General features: G+C 32.7%; 3 long non-coding RNA genes across 3 annotated transcripts; 2 read left to right on the forward strand and 1 right to left on the reverse strand.

Moving 5' to 3' along the window:
• The first annotated feature begins 12,545 nt into the window (after positions 1–12,545).
• LOC128284138 (uncharacterized) lies at positions 12,546–12,857 on the forward strand. The gene is made up of 3 exons (XR_008274466.1): positions 12,546–12,572; positions 12,654–12,701; positions 12,789–12,857. It is a non-coding gene; the product is annotated as an uncharacterized LOC128284138 (long non-coding RNA).
• Positions 12,858–15,504: 2,647 nt separating this feature from the next.
• On the reverse strand, positions 15,505–16,897 carry LOC128284355 (uncharacterized). Its single transcript, XR_008274784.1, has 2 exons — positions 16,754–16,897; positions 15,505–15,837 (listed from the first exon to the last, which is right to left on the reverse strand). It is a non-coding gene; the product is annotated as an uncharacterized LOC128284355 (long non-coding RNA).
• Positions 16,898–22,509: 5,612 nt separating this feature from the next.
• Positions 22,510–23,206, forward strand: LOC128283620 (uncharacterized). The gene is made up of 2 exons (XR_008274012.1): positions 22,510–22,546; positions 22,817–23,206. It is a non-coding gene; the product is annotated as an uncharacterized LOC128283620 (long non-coding RNA).
• The last annotated feature ends 242 nt before the right edge of the window (positions 23,207–23,448 follow it).

The raw sequence follows: 23,448 nt of genomic DNA on the forward strand, positions 1-23,448 counted from the left end.
GAGATGTCGATCTCCAAATCCCTCTGTAATAGCTTAAGGAACCAAAACCATGAATGTTTGTTTTCACTCTCAACTACAGCAAAGGCCACTACATATATACAATCATTGGCATCAACCCCAACAGTAGCAAGTAAATGTCCACCATAATATCCCTTCAGCCGACACCCATCTAACCATATAATTCTCCTACAACCAGTTAACCAATCTGATTTGCATGCTTCAAGACATATATAAAGCCTCTAAAATAGCATATAGTCTAATTTACATATGGTTGTTGTACCTAGGTTACTTCTCTTTTAACTCAAGTAAATAATCGTATATATTGGCATATTGGACTTTGTGATTCCCTTAAACTAGTTCTAGAGCCCTAATCTTAGCCCTCATATATTTAGTCTGAGACATATTTGTTCCAAAATCCACCCTAATATCATTTTGTAAAAATGTTAAGGAATAATTGGAATCAACTTAAAATTTGTGTAAATAATGCCTAGTGATCCACATTGAAGTAATATTCTTATTTTTCATTACCTTGCCACACTTAAGATGGTTGACTAAGGTCTTAATCTGCCAACTCCCATCCTTTGGATCCTTGGGATTTAATTTAGATGCCCACAACATCCATAGACAACTAGGTACACAGACTGCTTTCATCCTAAGCTTGCCATTCCTAGTTAGTTTGGTTATTACCCTATTTATCCTCCCATACTGTTTAACTGCATCTTTTTTAAAATATCTCTACTAGGGAAAACCAAACCTTTTATGAATATAGGGTTCCTCATATCAGTTTGAGGATTGAACAGAAGGTACTTTTTATTCCCATCTTCATCATAACCCACGTTATTATTCAAATCATCATCACTGTTACTATCAAAATCATCTCTTAAACTCTAAAAATCTGAGTCCGGTAAGTGGTCTAACTCCTTCTATATCATTTCACCTATCAGTTCAACCTCTGGTTCATCTACCCTATCAGCATTAGATTCAAAAGAATCAGAATAAGAAGTATCTGACTCATAAGCTTTATATGAACTATCATTTAAGTCAGATGCTTCTCCTCCAAAATCTCCCCCTAAAGCATTTTGTTCAACATCAAACCCTAAACCAAAAAAGGAAAATAAAACAATATATTAGTACCAACAAATTGCACAAAAATTAAAACTTGAAAACAACATTGTATCAACTCCAGTTCAATTTCACACAACATAACTAATGAATTCATGAACATTTTAGGACATTCAGACAGCAGTCGATATTCATATTTGGACAGCATTAAAATACATAATCTAGAACATAAAAACAGTAGCCATTATTCACATTTTGACAACATAAATATGTGTATTAAGAAACATTATGACAGCAGCTGTAAATTGCATTTGGACAGCATAAATATACACATTAAAAGATATTTTGGTAGCAGCTGTAAATTACAAGTGCAAATTGTTAACAAATTGTGACAAAATTAAGGAACTTCAATCCTTACTTAGAAAATCAGAGTGAATTAAACATTATATACATTTTTAAATCAATTATTTGTTATATATTTGCATCAAAATACACCCAAGTTAAAATGAAAAGCTGAACATAGACATAAGCATTAAGAACTGACAAAGAATAATGTTTGTTTTACTAGGACAATGACAACAATTGAGCAATCACAATTCATAATATCAATCTGCAAGCCTGAGAAGATTGCAGATTTCAAAAACCTAACTGTCAACTTAAAGGTCTAAAGTCAAATGCTGAGTTGGTTATATCATGTAATTAAGTAATGAAACCTGCATTTATAATTTATTGAAGGAATCAAGCTGCCATAATATATACAAATGATTAAGTTCGAGCTACACAAATTACTTTAAAATTAAGATGATAATTACAAAAGAATAAAAAGGAAAGACATTTTCACCAGCAATAACATGTAGAGCGAAGAAATAAAATGGTTTTAGATCCAAATTTGAGTAAAACCAAGTTCTTAGCAGAAATTATGCAAAACCCACATTAGAAATACAATTAATCATGTAGAGTCTCCAAGTACCAAGCAGATAAAACTAATAACATAGAGGTATAGTTTAAAGAAAGCAAAAGCTACTAACCAATTAGTTCTGAACCAAAATTTACCCAAGACCAGAAAACAAAAATTGTAAGGTAGTTCATCACAAAATCAGCAGTAAGAAAGAATAATCTAGAATAAAAAGGAATGCCCTTTTCACCTGCAATAACATGCAGAGCAAAAAAATAAAATGATTTTAGATCCAAATTTGAGTAAAACCAAGTTGTTAATAGAAATTATGCAAAACCTACATCAGATATACAATTAATAATGTAGAGTCTCAAAGTACCAAGCAGATAAAACTAATAACATAGAAATACAGTTTAAAGAATACAAAAGCTATTAACCAATTAGCTTGAACCAAAACTTACCCAAGACCAACAAAAAAGAAATATTGCAAGGTAATTCAGCACAAAATCAGCAATAAGAAAGAATAATTTGGAATAAAAAAAGAAGACTCTTTTCACCAGCAGTACTATGCAGAGCATAGAAATAAAACGATTTTAGATCCAAATTTGAGTAAAACCAAGTTGTTAGCAGAAATTATGCAAAACCCATATCAGAAATACAATTAATAATGTAGAGTCTCCAAGTACTAAACAGATAAAACTAAAAACATAGAAATATAATTTAAAGAAAACAAAAGCTACTAACCAATTAGCTATGAACCCAAACTTACCCAAGACCAGCAAAAAAAAAGATTGCAAGGTAATTCAATACAAAATCAGCAGTAAGAAAGAATAATCTAGAATATCCACAAAGAGATTGTGAATATACAAGTTGATATAGATCAGAAAAAATTTGACTGAGAAACCAATTATTCAAGAACTGTGAAAGAACTAGAAAATATAATGATTAGGAACAAGAACAATGAAAGTAATAGCCCTTTTCTGAAAAATTTACAATTAGCTTGAATGAAACAAGTTCATGAAAACATGTTTTTGGTTGCATTTTATGAGATGTCTACCGGCGCAAAATAAAATACATGTTCACAAATAATTTCAAAAAGTCGAAGAAAATATCAAGAATTTTAATTTAGGGTTTTCATTAAACAATAAAAAATCCAATCTTTTGCTTTTCAGTATTAAATAAAAGAGATAAAGGAATGCAAAGAAGACATATCTGGACCCTCCATTGAATCTATCTTTATGAAGCAGTCAATTTGATTTCAACTATTTTGATCTTAATAATAGTTTTTTCAGTCAAATGAATGAAAAAACTAAAAAAAGAAAAGACGGAAGAAAAATTAAAAAGATGAGATGAACAGTTTTTTCAGTTAAGGTTTGGGTTTAAAATTTTTAATTAATTAAATTTATTTAATTAAAAATCTATTTTCATCCCATTTAGAAATCCAAGTTGGCACTTAAATTGGACTGCCACGTAGGATTACCGTTACAGAGATAATGAAACTTAACGGTAGAGTGATCACTTCATAACAAAATAATAATATAAGTGACTAAAACGTAACATTTCAAACATAAGTGACTAAAATGTAACCTGAGTCAAACAAAAGTGGCTATTTTTGTAGATTACCCCTTTTGCAATACGTAGCATCATTCCACAACAGTGGAGTTCATAGCCCAATTAAAAGGTAAATGATACTCTCTAATTGTCATTACATGATAGATGAAAGTAACGTGGCCATGGGTCATTTGCCTTAGTGATAAATGATTTAATTGCTATCTGTTGGTAATTGACTTTTTATGAAGGAATATGTAATGATTACTGTGAGATAAAATAAGATCATATTGGGAGAACAAATTTATCCCAAAAAGAATAAGGATGTAACGACCTAATTTTCTGTTGGATCTAATGCCCTAAGTATAGTATTTTCATCTATATACACTTGATTTTTTTGGATAGATTAGTTAATAAAATTATTCACGAATTACATGAATATCCTTTGTATAATGTCCTCACTGGTTTTTGCATGAAAAGCAAAATAAAAGCAAATATTAGCTCAATGGTTGTCTAATGTTTAACTAATACTAAGCGGAATTACATGGTCAGATCTTAATACGGAAAGACAACTTATATTAGTAGACAAACCTAAATATATCCTTAGTCTAATTGGAAATGAACAAACTAATTGAATGACTAATATGTCGCCTATCAAGCCCAATTGGAGAGATGCTTTGTCTTTGGTATCGAAGCGGATGACTCCCAAAAAATAGAGAAATATATGTGACTGACTGGACTAACAATACATTAGACTAGATTTAAGGAAAATAGATCTTTAATCTGTTTATAAATTTATTCACTTGTGACGATCATAGTGTAGCATATCTTAATCTTGAGTGGATGATGGACTATGTATGCATGACTCATATACTTTGATGCAAGTAAAAGCCTAAGTTCAAAGAGATAAAGAACCAAAAGTTGATGTGTTGGATATACGACTTCTGCAATATATAACATCATTCACAATAGTGGGATTCATAGCCCAAAACATGGGTAAATGATATCCTCTCATTGGCATTACATGATAGATAAAAAGTAAACGTGGTCATGGGTCATTCATTTTTCTGATGAATGACTTAATTACTATTTCATAATAATTGAATTTTCATGAATAAAGATATAATAGTTACCATGAGATAAAATAAGATCATATTGGGAAAGTGGATTTATCCCCAAAATATTAAGGATATCCTATGAGGGGAACACACTTGACAAGGTCATTTGACGAGCACTGATCGAGTAGCTTTCGTAATGGAATGCCACTAAGGAGAGCTCACGATACTATAGTGGAATGACTTCGTGACTAAATGAGTTTATAATTAATAGGCAAAAAGTTGGAACTTAATTATAAATCATTTGATCCCTAATCACATATGTACAATTGATCTTTACGCTAGCTCGTTGAAACTATAAATGAATTGCATGTTAAATCAAATGAACAAAAATTGATAGAAATGGTAAAATTAAAGAAATGTGAAACATTCGAAAATGAACGTGGTTTTCTCACTAAGTATGGAAATGACACGAGAATTAATTTATAGTTTTTCAATTATTATTTAATTAAATAATTGAAGTTTGAAAATGGAATTAAATTATTGATCATTATGAAATCTATTGAATGTAGAAATTAAATATATTTTTCATAGATTTTTTACGGTAAAGTTATCATGATTTCAATGGAATTAGAATTGGGTTGAGAAAATTATTTAATTGGAAAATGAATTTATTTAAATTAATTTAATAAATAAAGTCTATTTTGAGAAATATAAAAATGTGTACTAGGTTGGATTAAATTATAAAGTGTCGGGTTAAAAGTCTAGGAAGCATGTATTGTAACAACCCATTTTCAATTGTACCAAAAATGATAGTTTCGAAACCCCATTTACTAATGATAGAGTTAGTAAGTTTTAATGTTTAATACATTATAGTGTTATATGAAATCCTAGTTTGTTAATTTGATTGGTTGGATAATATAATATAGTATTAGGATGAAATCGTAAAGGCGGTAAAATTTAACCACGATGGATTTCTTTCTATAATGATAATATGATAATTAATTAGGGACTAAATTGATAATTCAACCATTTTCTTAGTTAATGGTCGAACAGGTGTTGGTTTTACCCTACCTATAATGATACAAATCTTAATTAATAATTAGATTAGACACACACACACACGCGCATATATATATCTTAGCATAGTGGATGGAAAGAGGCAGTTCATTTTTCTTTTCTTCATCCTCTCTATCATCATTTTTCTTCTTTGTTAAGCTAGGAAAACTTGGCCAAGTTTTGTGTCTTTGCATGGTAAGCTAATTCGAGTTTGTTTGGCTTGAATTTGATGTTTTTGAAATTGTTGTGCTTCAAGCTATCTAATGGAAAGAGACCTCACCCCCCTTTTAGCCGTAATTTTTGCAGGCAAACTTCTATTTGCTCTTGAGTTACGCTGAACTTTTCACTCAATGAGCATCCATGGCCCAAATGGTTCTGGTGACTCCACCAGTTTCAACTTCACAGGTAAGTCCACCTTGTTTACATCTTTAACCTTGGCTCGTCCTTCGCTGATTCATTATAAGGACATAGATCCCGCACATGGCCATAATGACCACACGAGAAGCAAACCACCAGGAATGATTTGTATTCAAGGTGTTACACCGTACCGTTAACCAAAATGTGAGGGACTAGTGGTCTATCTAAATTGATGAACATTTCATTTGTGCAAAACGCCCCCTTAACCCATAATCTGTCTTAAAATCAAGCTTAGCAACCTTACCAATTAAATTGTCGATCTCTTCCAAGATTCATCGTTTGTATAAGACCCCCGAAAAACCAAGTAAATGAACCCAAGCAATTACAGTATTTGGGAAAGGATAAAAAGGGTTGAAATCTGGAGACCACCATTGAACCATGAGATATTGTCCAAAAACAATCTAAGTGTAACAGCCCGTTTTCAATGGTGTCGAAAATAGTGGTTTTGGGACCACAATTCTGACAAGTGAGTTATTATTTCAATATTTATTTATGTTTATGAGATTATATTAAGGTCGTATTAAAATTTTGTTAAGAATTTTTTATGTTTAAATGGTTAATTAGGTAAAAAGGACTAAATCGTAAAAAGTAAAAAAGTTGAATTCTATTAGCTAAAAGGGATAAATGGCTATGGCAATGAATGTTAATGGACTTGAGTGGTAAATACACCATATTTAAATTTAGTGGATGTGCATGGATAGGTTCTATTGAATTTTTTTATTAATAATAAGGTTAAAGTAGTAAATTGGTAAATAAAAAAAACTAAGTAAATAAAACACAAAATAAAGATGATATATTTCTCATTTTTGTTTCAAACCCTAAAATAGCCATTGGAGAATAAATTTTATTCGATCAAGCTTAGTTTGATGCATGTAAGTGAATTCAAGCCCCGTTTTTAATTATTTTTATATTTTTAAATTCGTTTTAACTTAATCTAGCTAGCCTGGGGTTAATTTGTAAAATTTTTAAAGGTTGAAGGACTTGAAATGGATGTTTCTGATTTTTTTTTATGTTAGTTGATGGATTATTTATCTTTGTTGTAAAATAAACATATTTTGTTAAGTAATTTGTGATGAGTTTTAGAAATAGGGATTAAATTGTTAAATGTAAAAATCCATGGGTTTTTTTGTGAATTTTTGGTAATTATGGGTTGTTTCAAGGTCCCTTGTAACATTGGTTAAGTTGGAGTCAGGCTAAAATAAGTTATATTCAAGTTATGAGCTTAAGGACTAAATAGTAAAAAGTTAAAATGTTAGGGGAAAATTCGTAATTTTGCATAAATATGAACTATGGAATAAATTGAATACTGGAATTACTTAATCGGTTTAAATTTATCTATTTCGATTAAGATAAACCACATTCGGACTTAAATCGAGGAAAAGCTAAAACTTTGGATTAGTGTTCAATTCTACTTCTACACCCTAGTTGTCGAGGTAAGTTCGTTTGAATTATGACCATTTTACTGTTAGTTAAATTAACTATTTGCTATGTTATTTTAAAATAAATGAATATATATATAAATGTATCCATGTTATGGTGAATTGACGGATAACGTGTCCCGGTTGAACCTTAAGAATTCTTAGGATACAAATGACATGTCATTAGGGATTTCATGTTTCGAGTACTGGTTTTGAATGTCCTGCCGATGGCTAAGATCCTGCATTTGTTACAGATTCTCCACAGCTCGTGTGACCAACATCGTGTAGCTTACATTCCGACCCACAGCCACTACAAGAAAATAGACTTTTAGCGGCATTTTTAGCAGCGTTTATCCAAAAAACGCCGCCACCGTTATACATTAGTGGTGCATGAAAGAAAACGCCGCTAAAGGTCAGAGCTATAGTGGCGCTTGTTAAAAAACGCCGCAAAAGATCACTATTAGCGGTGCTTATGAAACAAATGCCGCAAATAATCGAGCATTAGCGGCGTTTTTTTATGAAACGCCGTAAAAGTGTTGACAAAACGACGACGTGTGCTAATGAGCCATAGAGGCCTTAGTGGCGTTTCACGGAAAACGCTGCAATATACCAGAATTCGCGGCGCTTTTATAAAAACGTCGTAAAAGTCTTGAGAGAAACGACGACGTAACTATAGAGGCTTTAGTGGCGTTTTACTAAAACACCGTAAAACATAAGAATTAGCGGCGCTTATTTGAAAACACCGCAACAGTGGCTGTAGATGCACTAGTGGTGTTTTATATAAAACGCCGCAATATATCAGCATTAGCGACGTTTTTCTTAAAACATCGCAAAATTGTTGAGGAAAACGGCGTCGTTATATAGAGACATTAGTGGTGTTTTTATGTAAAACGCCGCAATATATCATAATTAGCGGCGTTTTTTCTAAAATGCCACAAATGTTAAACATTAGCGGTGTTTTTGAAAACGCCGCAAAAATATTATGTTATTTTAAGATTTAGGGTTAATGGTTTTTAGAGTTTATAGTTTGGGCTTTATGGTCTAGGATTAATTTATGATTGGTTTTGGGGTTACGGTGCATGGTTTTGGGGTTTGGTGTTTGTGGTTTAGTTAGGGTTTAGGGTTTAAGCTTTCAGTTTTAGGATATAATTTTGGATTTTAATTTATAAGATAAATATATATAAATTATTATTTTAAAAGAATATATATCAAAATGGGTTAAATCTCAAAAGCATACATGAAAAGTGATTTAGCGTGCACATGATTGTGAAATATTAAAGCAATTATTGTTATAATTAACATCTTTTTTTATTTAATTAATTTATATATATGAATTAATGATTAAATATTTAAAAATATTTAATCTAAACCATTGATATATTAAAATAGTAGATTTAAAAAAATTGATAAACAAAGAAAGGGCGTCGTTTTCTTAAAAATGCCGCAAAAAGATTATGTTATTTTAAGGTTTAGGGGTATGTATTTTAGGTTTAATGTCTACGATTAAATTAGTATTTTAGGGTTTATGATATAATTTTTATTATTTTGTGTTATGGGTTTATGTTTTAGAGTTTGAGTTTCGGGGTTTATTGTGTTTTAGGGTTTAAGGTTTTAATATTAAAGTTCATGGGTTAACGATTTTTAGAGTTTATAGTTTGGGCTTTATGGTCTAGGATTTATGGTTGGTTTAGGGGTTAAGGGTTTGAGGTTTGGTGTTTGAGGTTTAGCTAGTGTTTAGAGTTTAGGGTTCAGGATTTTAAGTTTAGGGTTTAAGCTTTCAGGTTTAATTAGGATATAATTTTGGATTTTAATTTATAAGATATATATATATATATAAATTATTATTTTAAAAGGATATATATCAAAATGGTCAAATCTCAATAGCACACATGAAAAGTGATTTAGCGTGCACATGATTGTAAAATATTAACGCAATTATTGATGTAAGTAACATCAATTTTTTATTTAATTAATTTATATATATGAATTAATGCTTTTATATTTAGAAATATTTAATCTAAACCATTTGATATATTAAAATATTAGATTTAAAAAAAATTGATAAACAACGAAAGGCACTAAAATGTAATAAAATTTGTAAAAATGGCACCGTTTCAGTATAAGGGAAATAAATTTAGTGGCGTTTAGCCTTAAAACTCCGCAAATATGTTTTTTATTCCACAAAAACGATGCAGTTTCAGTTTATATTTAGTGGCGTTTCTGAAAAACGCCGCCAAATTACATTAGCATTTGTCTTAAACGCCTGCATTTCAGAACAAATTTTTAGTGGCGCTTTCACAAATGCCGCAAAATTCAATACCAAATTGCCAACTGCGACGCTGTTTTGAGTCAGGGAACTAAGTTTTAGTGGCGTTTTTGTTAAACGCTGCAAAAGTGAAATACCTATTAGCCTTGTACGACGTCGTTTCACTACACGCAATTAAACTTTTAGTGGCGTTTGTGATATAAACGCCGCAAAGTTGCATCCCAAATTCGAATTTAACGGCGTCGTTTCCTTACAAACAAATTAAACTTTTAACTTAAACATTTTCATCAGCTTGTTTGCCCCGATTCTGAAATCCCCAATTTCCCTAAATTCTTAAATCCCCAATTTCCCCATCTCCTCCGTCGCCTTCGCCCTGTGCCGTAGAGTGTCCCCTCTGCTGCGTCACCGTCCTCTACCGCCACTAATCAGTAAGTATTTTCCTTTAATCATCATTCATGTTATAAGGATTCATGGAAAGGAAAAATATATATACACATATGTTTCTATATATAAACCTTTGATTCATGGAAAGAATTTTAATCGTTATAAATGGATTATTGCTTGGGATTTACTCAAATAAGAGATTGAAAACCCTCACTCTCAAATCTCAACATAGAAAACCCTAGTTTCTTGCTCATATCCCCCATTCGCTATTGCCCATCGGTCTCTGATTATTAACCATAATTTTACCAAATTCCATTGATTTTGATTGTTAGAACATACAACTAATCGATGCAGGAATGGAAGCAGTAATTTTCTTGTTGTCGCATTTTAACAGTCGAGGTTGCTTAGGATGGTAATTTCATCCATTAGGGCTTTGCTCATTTTATAGAATCTTATGCGTTTCATGACTTTCCTCTATACACTGTAGTCTTATGTTATCTAGTACTTGAAAAAACAAGGTAAAATTCATTATTTTGGCATCTTGAAAACCACATTATACAGCTTCGAAGTGAACTGTCCTGTTATGATTTGTTGTCATCAAGAGATATCATTGGTCAAAAAGTAGACTTGAAAGTGCTTTAGTATTTTCCCTTTTATACTTTCTCTTTCTCCATACTATTAACTATTTCATTCTCGCTTTTTGCAATCGATCTTTATTCAAAGGTCGAATTTGTTATTATCATTATTCAAGCTTCCTAATCGAGTTATGCATGTACTTTACGAAACTCCACTTGTTTGCACATGCGAATCCCTTAATCACATATGTTCATCTATTAGTGTAAGATTTTCCTTTTGCTTTCTTGGCCCAAAAACTATATCTAAGATGACCATGCATGCATACATGCTTCACTTCATTTCTGTTTTCATAAATATGTTCTTTAAGGTTGTAAGGTTGCATGCCATTCTTGTGACTATGAATCATAATTTTTTGTGGTGAGATACTTTCATTTTCCTAGTTTAATAACTAACTGGTTTCCTTTTATCCGATGTTGCAGATTCTTGTAGTCCCTAAGGATATTGGCAATTTGGGGCACTTAGGGCAATCTCACACTACCTCAATGCAAAAGACATTTTGGTTAGAGTTTTTTCATTAATTGTGTTTGAGTTCCCAAACAAACTAGCTTCTTTCCTCATGACCCTCTTCATGTTCCTGCGCAGTTGTGAGTGGTGATCTTGTTTCGATGTTTCTCTGGTGCGATTCTTTGTCACCCACAGCGACATGATGTGTAGTGACTGCAACACTTTGCAGTGTTCCCATTAGTGGGTCTTGAATTAGGGTCCTTTGGTGGGAAAGACAAAACCAAAAAACCGAGACGATACAACATCATTGGACTAGACCCTTGCAAACAGTTTTTATTACACATAGCAACAGGTTAGACTTCTAATGTTCTGATTAGCATTTTCATTGGGCTGGAGTCTTACGTAGAATCTTTGAATGCATTCTAGGAGCGAAATTGAGAAAGATACACGCCTGTAAGCACCTTCTCCATGCAAGATGGGCTGTATTGCATCTTGTATAAATGTAATTAGTCTTCAAATTTTAATACTTGGTAGAGTGGCCTAAATTTAAACCCTTTGGGACAGAAATTTGGACAATTTCTTTGACAATGAGTTCTAATGATTTTTGTCTTCAAGTCTTTATGGCAGTTTGGCCTAAATTTAAACACCGCTTTGAAAGGCTGGCAATTCTGACATAGTATATCATTCAATTTAGTTGACAGCAACATTACAATGATTTATCTGATAATTCTCAAGATGAAATTTGAGGATAGTAAAGACTTCAATGCACACAGTCCTAACGGGTCAAACCTACTCTGATGGATTATGATAAGCATATAAAAAGTGTCATGGCTAATAAGATAGAGAATTTTTCGCCTAAACATTATTTGAAGAGTATTTGGTGATTAAATTTGTGATTAATTGAAAATTATTTTGGTGACAATTCAAGGGTATCGTATTGATAATTAATATGGTAAAAATCAAGAATGAAATAATATGTTCATCTCATTTATTTCTTGTTTGGTGCTGAAGTCTTGTAAGCCTGTAAATAAGCAATGTAGTCGTAAGATTGAGGGAAATCTAGAAGCACAACAATTGAGTTCGAGCATTTTATGCTTTTTATTCACCTCTAACTGATTTGTTTTCAAGTACTGAAAGAGCTATTTTTTGCGAGGATGAGTTTATACTAAATGTACTTTGATGAGGTTGCGATTATCTAAGGATTAGAATAGATGAGGCTGGAATTCTTGGCATATATACAAAGGCATATCAGATTTTTCTTTAGATTGCTGCTTCACTAAAAAAAAACTTTCTGTTTGGACCAGATTCAGCATCAGTTACTGGTTCCTGCTCCTCCTGCAACTATTGGTTCAACTGAAGCTGCCATTTAATCTTCGAATTAATACTTGGTACTGATATTGATAGAGTTTTTTTATTTTCTTAAACTGAAATATATTTGTGCTACTCTTATAATCTTACATTTGTTCTAGGTACTCTCGAGCACCTAAATTAATATTTGGTGCAACTGAATACACCAGGTACATGTTTCGTTGCTAAATTTTTTTCCTTATTTCTATGCATTTTCGGTTTAACTTACTTAACAAATTCTACTTTTTTGACTCCAGCCTCTGTTTGCTAGTGAGAGTGGAGTAGACTAGGTTGTTGAAATTATTAAGGTACGTTTTACTTCAAAATTCTAATCAATAATAGTTTTATTATGATTATTTTGGAAAAATTAATATATTGGGGTGCGATTTTGTATAGATTTAATTCTTTGGTTGTGTTTCGAAAGAACTATTTTGTTTCCAAATTATTTTTAATTTTTTTGAAAATATTTATAAATTAGTTACACGATAATAAGATTTTAATTTGATATGTTTTCCTTTTTTAATTGAACTCGAATAATTTCACTCTATTTTATTCGATACGACTCAAATTTAATTTTACTTAACTCGATAAAATATTAAATTTAGTTAAGATACTAAAATAATACTTATCATAAAATATTACTTAACTCAAATTTTTTCATTCAAAAATTACTTATCAAAAAATAAAAATCAATTGATTAAATGGAATACTCGCTAATGATTGCATTAGAAAAGCTGGACGTATGACAAACTTGCCTATATCATAGCCATTTTTAGTATGAATAAGTATGAATAAGTTTTTATATTTGGTTCAACTTAATTATTATTTGATTCAACTTAAGTATGAATAAGTATGAATTAATTTTATTAACATGTAGCTTGCTTGTCCATTAAAATTACAACAATAGTGACCTTCTCTCCAACATTATTTTAAATATTTTAAATATTCAAAGTATATAATTTGGAAACTTTGACGGGTTGCCTTATATCGTATTGTAAGATATAATGGATCCTCCTAGGTGTAACAATGCCACGTATGATGAATCTTAAAAAATTCAAAAAGACTTGGAAAAAGTTTTATCGATCTCATTTACTATTGAAATTTATTACCGTGTAGCTTGCTTGTTCATTAAAATTACAACAATAGCTTACCTTCTCTCCAACCTTATTTTAAATATTTTAAAGATTCAAAGTATATAGGCTGGAAACCCGACGGGTTGCCTTATATCGAGTGTAAGATATAATGGATCCTCCTAGGTGTAACAACGCCACGTATGATGAATCTTAAAAATTCAAAAGACTTGGAAAAAGTTCTATCGATCTCATTTACTATTGAATATTTATATAACCTTAATTAATTTCCAATTTACTTATAAAAATTAAACTACGATTCTTTTTTATATTATTATATTCAAATTACTATTTTTTATATTAATAATGTTTGATTTTAATATTTAATATTTTTAAATGTCTTTAAAAGTTTTAACTAATTTTTATCAAAATAGTATTAATATTGATCATTACTTAAATAAATTACATAACTTACATAACTCATATAACATACATAATTTCCATAACAACTTACATAACTCACATAACTTACATAGTTTACATAACAACTTACATAACTTGTAGCACCCCAAACCCGGCCCAGAAGTTATGGCCGGATCCGGCATGCCACATCAAAAACGTAAAAAAAAATCCATTCTAAGTCCAGAAAATCGTACTTAATGTTCAAAAGATTAATTCATTAAGGGTTAAAGTGAATGGAAGTTGTGCACCAGGTAGGAAACCAGAAAAGAGGTGGTGAGTCTATCGGACTGCTTAAGTACCAAGCTCCTTTCGGATCCAATCCTAGACATGCATACCGCCATTGCCACACCTTAACATCATGGATATTTCTAGGAAACCGATTTGATTAAGTCATTTTTAGGAAAAGTAATTAATTTTGGAAAATACTTTCATTGCGGAAGCTTTGCTTGTTGTCGTGTTATTTTGAAATCAACTGTTGTTTTTGAAAACTTGCCCTAAAGCTATCCAGTTTCAACAGTTAAAATAAGTAATACCTATCTTAGTAATACATATTAAAACCATCAAAAATAAAAAAGCGGCCTTATTACATTTAAAAGCCCAAAACCTCAAACGTAATTAAAAGGATGTCCAGTTCACGGAAGAAAATCAAACTTTCGAGCGGGTGGCCACTCGAATTCCCTCACGACCCAAGCCCACTATGGTTGGGGATTTCCTGCGTGGATGAAAATAAAAGGGGTGAGTTTGGGGAAACTCAGTGTGTAAGGAAAACCCATTCAAAGCCCAAGTCAGCTCAAGCCTATTAGGCCTAAGCCCATTCAGGTAACAGTGGTACTGGGCCAGAGCCCTTTTCAGATTACAATAAAGCGGGTCTTAGCCCTTATTCAGATAATGATGATGGCCCATAGGCCCATTTCAAAATACATGCAACATCAGTAAACATATGCAAGCCCATTTGGGTAACAGTGGTACTGGGCCAGAGCCCTTTTCAGATTACAATAAACTGGGCCTTAGCCCCTTATTCAGATAACAGTATGGCCCATAGGCCCATTTCAAAATACATGCAACATCAGTAAACATATGCAAGCCCATTTGGGGAGACTACTCAACCCACCAACCACTACACTCCACTCGTACTAGCCATACACTCCATGTGGGGAATAGCTCAACCCACCCATTTAACACTCCACGATTCTGCCTTTGCTGCTCATTTATCGATAAATTGAGGCAAAGCCTCCAAGACGTGGACAAGCCACTTTCAGTACTTCCTCCGTCAATATCCCGGTCCATGCATCGATAATAACAACATGGCATGCAGTAAATAACAACGATCAAACATGCATTTAGGTCAATTTAACCTAGAGGTATTTGGTAATTTATCTCTTAGGGTAAAGCGTAAATTTTCCACTTTTAAAGGTATTTCAGTAATTTATCTATTTTAGGGTTTTTCATGCATATTCCTACCTTTCACGTACTAACAGAATCATTACCGAGGGTTCTTACCGAATTGGGCCTGTTGGCCCATCATTCCAATTTTGGCCCATTAAGCCCAAAAATATCGAGGGCACAGAAATCATGCACTTTGCAGTCCAAACATTGCAACTTACCTAAAACATTAATCGATTTACCTCACGAGCATTCGCACACTCGCAAATCTACAAAATACCGGTTTTCGGCATTTCAGCTTTTCGACTTTTGCCGATCTAGACTAAGAAAGAGGGTGTTAGTTACACACCTGTTTGCGACGATATGCTGACGAGATCCACACACGAAATGCCTACAATTGGATTACTAACACGTTAATCTAACTATTCAAATACGAACTACGTATTAACCCCTTACAATATTCAGCCAACCACACCTACAGATCATAGTAAGCTTATAAGAAATAAATAAGCAACTCATTAACAAATTTTTGTCAATGTTTACCACATAATCATAATTTCACTGCAAGCTGTCTTCCTGAGCAACAGTCACTAAATCATTTATAACTGGAGCTACGAAACTCCAAATCAAGTGCCGTTAATTTTCCCTGAAAATAGACTCATATATCCTTTATCCATAAAATTTTCAGAATTTTTGGTATGGCCAATGAATACCAGATTTTTCTTAAAGTTTCCCATGTTTCACTGTTTGACTAATCTGACCACTCTTCATTACGAATCAAATTTCTCATTGTACAGAATTCAAAATATGTTCTTGTTTATTTCATTAGAAACTAGACTCAATAAGCTTTAATTCAATAATTTATTCAGCTTCTAATTCATCTCCCATAATTTATGGTGATTTTTCAAAGTCACGTTACTGCTGCTGTCCCAAGCAGATTTATTACCAAATCACTCTTTCACACATACCTTGCATGCTTGTTATTTAAACATGTATATCACCAATCAATCATCACATATCTATGATTTTACTTAAGTATAATCTCCATTTCATCATTTTAAAGCACAACATGTTAGCTGATTTTTCCCTTTAACATCTAAGGCACATGCATGCTCATTTGTTTGGCTCAACTTCACCTATCTTCCATTTTTCATCAAAAGAACATGAAACAACAACCATTTCCTTCATTTTAATTCATGACTAAATGCTCACAACACAACTAAAAATCAAAATATACTTCAAGAGTTAAGGTAGAATCAAGAAGAACTCATGAACCTCAAAATAGAAGCAAGGTACCAAGAACTTACCTTCAATTTTCCTCCTCCTAATGACCGAATACTCAAGAGCTTTCTCCTCTCCTTTCTCTTCTCTAACTTTCAGCTATGATGAACAAAGATGACAAAACTTTGTTCTTTTCACCCCTTTTCTTTTAATAAAACTTCATATTTCATCCATTTAATTCTTTAATACAAAAGACATGATATTCTTATCATGAAACATTTACCTAACCCATTATCATGAAACATTTACCTAACCCATTATCATGGAACATTTACCTAACCTATTATCATGAAACATTTACCTAACCCATTATCATGGAACATTTACCTAACCTATTATCAATTTGTATCAATTTGTACCATAAATTATGGATATCAAGTGTACATTTTGTCTACAACAACATGATGGTTGGCCACTTCATGTAAATGGGAGGTTTGTCATGCAAATCCTCCTATTTTGCACTCCTATTTATTTGGCCACTTCAATTTAGCCTATAGCATTTTCAAACATTTTCACATAGGTCCTATTTCATCATTTCACCCCCTTTTTCTTATGGAACAAAAATTAACTAAAATTGTCGGGTTCTATCTTAAGCTTGGGTTTTCTAGAGGCCCACTAACATAATTAAACCTATGCCAACATTCACAGGATTCCCGAAAATTGGGGCGTTACATAACTCACATAACTTACATATTTACATAACGTACATAACAACTTACATAACTTAACTAATACATGTAGTTTAATCTAATAATTTCCTTAAAAGCATATAGTTTAAAGTTCAAATTTCATAACTTACATAATCTACATAACTTACATAAAACATAAAAATATATCATATCAAGACTTACATAATAAACAACTTACCCGTGTAACTTATTGCCAACTTTAGACTTTAACAACTACGAAATGGATAGGACTTGGATGAATTTCTCAAGGGCAAGCAACGAGTATCAAAATGGAGTGCAATCTTTTTTAGATTTTGCATTTCACAATTCAAGCCAAGAGAATATGATTCTTTGCCTGTGTAAGAAGTGTGGCAATATCTATTGGCATTATCGTGAAGTTGTCTACGAACATCTAGTTGTTGATGGCTTCATTTGGGGGTATAAAAAATAGATTTTCCATGGAGAGTGTACACCTAGTGGAGACTCTTCGACAATTAATCCGGGTTATCCTTATAGTGGTTACCGTCAGTATGTTAGAGAAGATGACATGGAAGGTATGATGCGGGATGCATTTAATATGCGGAGTGAAGGTTTCCAATCATTTCCACCAAACTATGTTGCATCCGATGATTATACTATCGGTGGGAATACTTTTATGGAAATGAGAAGAAGTGTACCGGATGAACAACCGAATGAAGAAGCGGCGAAGTTCTACACGTTACTTGGTGAAATGAATGAAGAGCTTTATGAGGGATCAAAATTTTCGAAAATGTTATTCTGTATTCGCCTTTTCCACTTAAAATGTTTGGGAGGGTGGACTAGAAACTCTTTGACAATGCTGTTAGAGCTTTTGAGAGAAATGTTCCCGTTTGCAAAAATTCCTCAATCATGTAAAGACATGAAGAAAGTGATAAAAGATTTGGGCCTTGGGTACAACAAAATTCATAGTTGCCCAAATAATTGCATGTTGTATTGGGGTGATCGGAGAAATCAACAGTCTTGTCATGTTTGCGGTAAATCTCGTTGGATGAATAGAGATGCAGAAGATGTTAATAAGGATGAATATGGGCCACAGTCAATAAGAAAGCTGAACAAGATTTTGCGTTATTTCCTGCCAATCCCAAGGCTTCAAAGGCTATTCATGTCGTCAAAGATAGCCCAGTTTATGACATGGCATCATGATCAACGAACGGATGATGAATTATTAAGGCATTCTGCAGATTCTTTAGCATGGAAATCATTTGACAATAAATTTCCAAGCTTTACAAGTGATCCTTGAAGTGTAAGGCTCGGGTTAGCATCTGACGGATTTAATCCTTTTAAAATCATGAGCACCTCGTATAGTACTTGGCCTGTGGTCCTTGTTCCTTATAACTTGCCTCCATGGCTCTGCATGAAGCAATCTTCTTTGATATTATCTATGATTATCCCCGGAGAGAAAGGCCCCGGAAATGATATTGACATATATCTGCAGCCACTTATTGAAGAGTTAAAATAATTATGGGCGGGTGTTGAGACGTATGATGTATTGAGAAAGGAGAACTTTTACCTACGTGCTGCTTTGCTGTGGACAATTAATGATTTCCCGGCATATGCGAATTTATCTGGTTGGAGTACCAGAGGATGTTATGCTTGTCCTTGTTGTGCTGCTCAAACGTGTTCACAGTGGTTATATAATGGGAAGAAGTTTTGCTCTATGGGGCATCGTTGGTGGTTAGATGAAAATTATAGCTATAGATTTCAGAGGGCTTTATTTGACGATACTGAAGAGTTGAAAAAAGCTCCTGAGTAGACCATTGGATCTGAAATCTTATTCATGTTAAAATATATGGATTTCAGTTATGGGAAGCTGAATCAACCATCTAATAGGCAAACAAATAGACGATCGAGGGATGAATCTGATGATGAATCTGACGAGGAGGATGACCATAATGAGGCGGACTTGTGGAAGAAAAGAAGTATTTTTTTTTAGTTGCCTTATTGGGAGCATCACATATTACGCCACAATCTTGATGTGATGCATATTGAGAAGAATTTCTGCGAGAACATCATCCAGACAATTTTGAACGTCGATGGTAAATCAAAAGATAATCTTCAGAGTCGACTTGATTTAGTTCACATGGGAATTAGGCGTGATCTTCATCCCCAAGTACTTCCTAATGGAAAATATTGGTTGCCGCCTACAATTTTAACAATGTCAAAGGAAGAGAAAGAAATGTTCTGCACGGTGTTGAAGGATATAAAGGTTCCGGATGCGTATGCATCAAATATATCTCGATGTGTAAGCTTTAAAGATCGAAGACTATATTCATTAAAATCACATGACTATCACATCTTAATGCAAGATCTACTTCCAGTTGCTTTACGGTGCTGTATGTCAAAGAAGGTAATGTCCTGTATAATTGAACTGTCCAATATAATGAAAGCAACTTGTGGCAAAGTTCTGAATGTTGAAGAACTTGAAAAAGTACAAGATCGAGCCGCTTTGACATTATGCAATTTGGAGAAGATCTTTCCACCTTCCTTCTTCACTATTATGGTACACCTTGTCATTCATCTCCCTCGTGAAGCACTAATTGGTGGGCCGGTTTTCTATCGTTGGATGTATCTAATTGAAAGGTGCTAATTTATTTCAAAGGCATTCACCTTTATACCTATAGTTACCAGTTTTGATAATGTTATATATGGTGTTTAGGTTCCTAAGCAAATTGAAGTCTTATTGCCGTAACAAGCATTATCCGAAAGGATCAATTGCTGAAGGCTACTTGGCAGAGGAGTGTATGACATTCTGTTCTAGATATTTAGAAGATGTTGAAACAAGATTGAATAGACCAAGTAGAAATGCCGGACTCAATGATCCTAGCTTGGCTGAAACTTATTTATTTCAAAGTTATGGAGAACCAATCAGCAAAGTTGAAATTGCAGAATTAGATGACCGATCTTGGATACAAGCACATAGATATGTTCTTTTCCACCACGATGCACTTGAACAATTACGCAAGTAAGTTCTAGAATATGATAAATATTCATTTTTTTTATTTTTTTATTTTTTAACAAATTAAACATGTTTTTAACATAGTGAGTACAAACAAGTCTTAAGATCTCGTTCACGCTCACGAAGATTACAACATCGCGAGATTAATAGGTTATTCACAGAATCTTTTCATGAATGGTTAAGCCAAATGGTATGCAACTCAACATTTGATTGACAAATAATAATGTTTTCTCATAACATTTACAATTACTCAATTTACTTTTGATTCAATAGGTTTGGAGTGGGAATATCGTTAATGACGAAGTTAAATGGCTTTCTCAAGGTCCGAATCGAGTAATAAAAAGATATAGTGGCTTCATCATGAATGGATTCAGATTTCATACCAAATATCGTGAGAGATTGAGGAGAACTCAAAATTGTGGAGTAGTTGTTAATTCTTTAATTACAAGTTACACTAGTGCTAGGGATAGTAATCCTGTCGAGGGAAATATGGAGTATTACGGACTTCTAACCGACATTATTGAGTTGGATTACTATGGAAAATGGAAAGTTGTCTTATTTCGATGTGATTGGGCTGATGCTAATCTTTCTCATGAATTAAAATGATCAATTTGGTTTTACAATGGTGAATTTCTCTCGATTAATTCACACTGGAGAACATTTGATGACGAGCCGTATGTATTTTCTTCTCAAGTTAAACAAGTTTTTTACTCGAAAGATCCATTGATGAGGGTTGGTACGCTGTACTCCGAAACATCCCTGGAGACTTGTTTGACATGGGGAATGGAAGTAGAGATGACATCGTTGAAAGATCAGAAACTTTGCCTTTTCCAGAACAAAACTTAAATGAAAATATCCCTAATACTAGTACACAATTTCAATGGGTTCGTCAGGATGTTGACGAAGATATTTTCGATTTATGATGTAGTAAGATTTTGTGATTTTTTTTTATATGTAATGTTATAATTTTAACATTGGTTATGTTATATAATTTAACTATTTTATATTTACTATTGTTGTTATTTCTTACTAAAATTTTAACTATTTTATGTGTTGCGGAAAAATGCCTAGAAAAGATTAAGAGATCTTAGTATTATACAGAATACTACAAATTCGGAAGAAGTAAGTCTTGAGCAATGACAGTTGTTGGATCTTCAAGTGTCTTGGAGACACTTGACGAGTCTGTGGAATTTCAAAGTAATGTTAAGTTTATTTTACAAATTGTATTAAATTTTATTACTGATTTATTTTAAATTTCAATATAGTAATAATATATTATTTTTCATTTGAAAATGGTGGGACGCCGCAGAGGTCGAGGATGTACGCTCCTAATGATTTATATAACTTAAATTACATCGGCGTGTCCAAGTAACTAGAAATGACCATGGTCACTGTTGGACAAGAAGCTCGACTTTTAGCAGGCTATTTGGGCAAGATAGCACGAAATGCCAATATGTTGCCCATCAACTACGAATCATGGCATAACATGCACGATAGCAATAAAAATCAAGCTCTCTAATATTAAGGTAACAAAACGTTAATGTAATTTATAATACTTTGGTTTAAGTTTCATTTATATTTAATTCCTACACTTGTATTTTTTAGGAGAGGTTTGCTTTAAAGGTCTCTGATGCCTATATCAAGAAGGCATTAGGTAAAAAATAGAGAGACCATAAAAGCAGTTTGAAAAAAGAATATTTTAAAAAACCCATAAGCCTCGAAGAAAAATTGCAAAATGTCCCACCGAGAATGCTGAGGTACCAATGGGAAGATGCGGTTCGATTTTGGAATTCGAAGAAAGGAGAGGTATTATGTACTTGCAAACTCTTATAAATTTTTTGGTTTATAGTATTTACTATATACGTAATAATAATTTCATTATGTAGGACCGTGAGCGAGTTGGAACAAGCAGCAGGAAAAAACAAAAATTTACGCACATGGCAAGGTCGAGAAGTTTTGCTTGTGTAGCTCAGGCCGCGGTACTATGGATTTATTAATTCTATCAAGTATTAATGACTTTTTACTATTAAATAATATTTTTACTACTATATTGTAGGAAGCCTCGTGCAGTCAAAAGTTGGACGCCTTGACTTTTTGACATTACGCATGAGGAAAAAGATGGAACTCCGATGACATCTGAGGCTGCAGAAATTATGGTATATTTACTTAATAAAATTTGATTCATTATAAATATTTATAATATTTAATTATAATGTTTTAATTCATCGTTTTTATTAGTTTAATTTTAAATAATGTTATGTTGTATTCCTTTTTATTGTATATTTCGTTTCAACTCTTTGACTGATTTATTAGGAGAAACTAAAAGATAAGAAGGCAAAGTATGAAGCGACTGCTTTGATTGATAGTTTTGTTAATTTTGAGGATATTGATAACAGAATTATTAATGAAGTTTTGGGTCCTGAAAGGTATGGTCGGGTTAGATTTCAAGGATCTGGTGTTAACACGACCCAATATTTTGGATCCACCTCGCACTAATACATGCCTTCCAGGAGTCAAAGTCAAGCTGAAGTTCAGAAGCTAAAAGATCAGATAGTTCAGATACAAGCTAGCACAGATGAGCAAATTTCTCAACTTAGAGCGAAGGCAGCAGCGAGGGAGGCGGAGGCAGCAGAGAGGGAGGCGGAGCAGAACAGAAAATACAATGAACTCCAGCTATAGCTTCAGTCTATGATGACTATGTTCCAGCAATTTCAAAATCCGCTATCTTAGACATTTGTTCTCTTGTAACTTTTAACATTATTGTAAGAATATTTTGAATATTCATTTACAATTTATATAATATATTTCTCGTATAATTTTGTATTATTTAAATTTGCGGGTTTTGGTTGGATTTCATAGTATATTTGCTGTTTTTGGTTGAATTTCTTGCAGGAGGGTTGGATATAGGTGCAAAATACATATTGCAAAACTGGGCAAATTAGCGGCGTTTTTTATATAAGCGTCGCTATAAGTCCTGGTCTTTAGCGGCGTTTTTTTCAACAAAACGCCGCTAATTTTAGTGGCATTACATATAGCGACGTTTTTTGCGGCGCTTTGT

The sequence above is a fragment of the Gossypium arboreum genome, chromosome 11 (assembly GCF_025698485.1).
Source record: "Gossypium arboreum isolate Shixiya-1 chromosome 11, ASM2569848v2, whole genome shotgun sequence".
In the NCBI taxonomy this organism is placed as follows: domain Eukaryota; kingdom Viridiplantae; phylum Streptophyta; class Magnoliopsida; order Malvales; family Malvaceae; genus Gossypium; species Gossypium arboreum.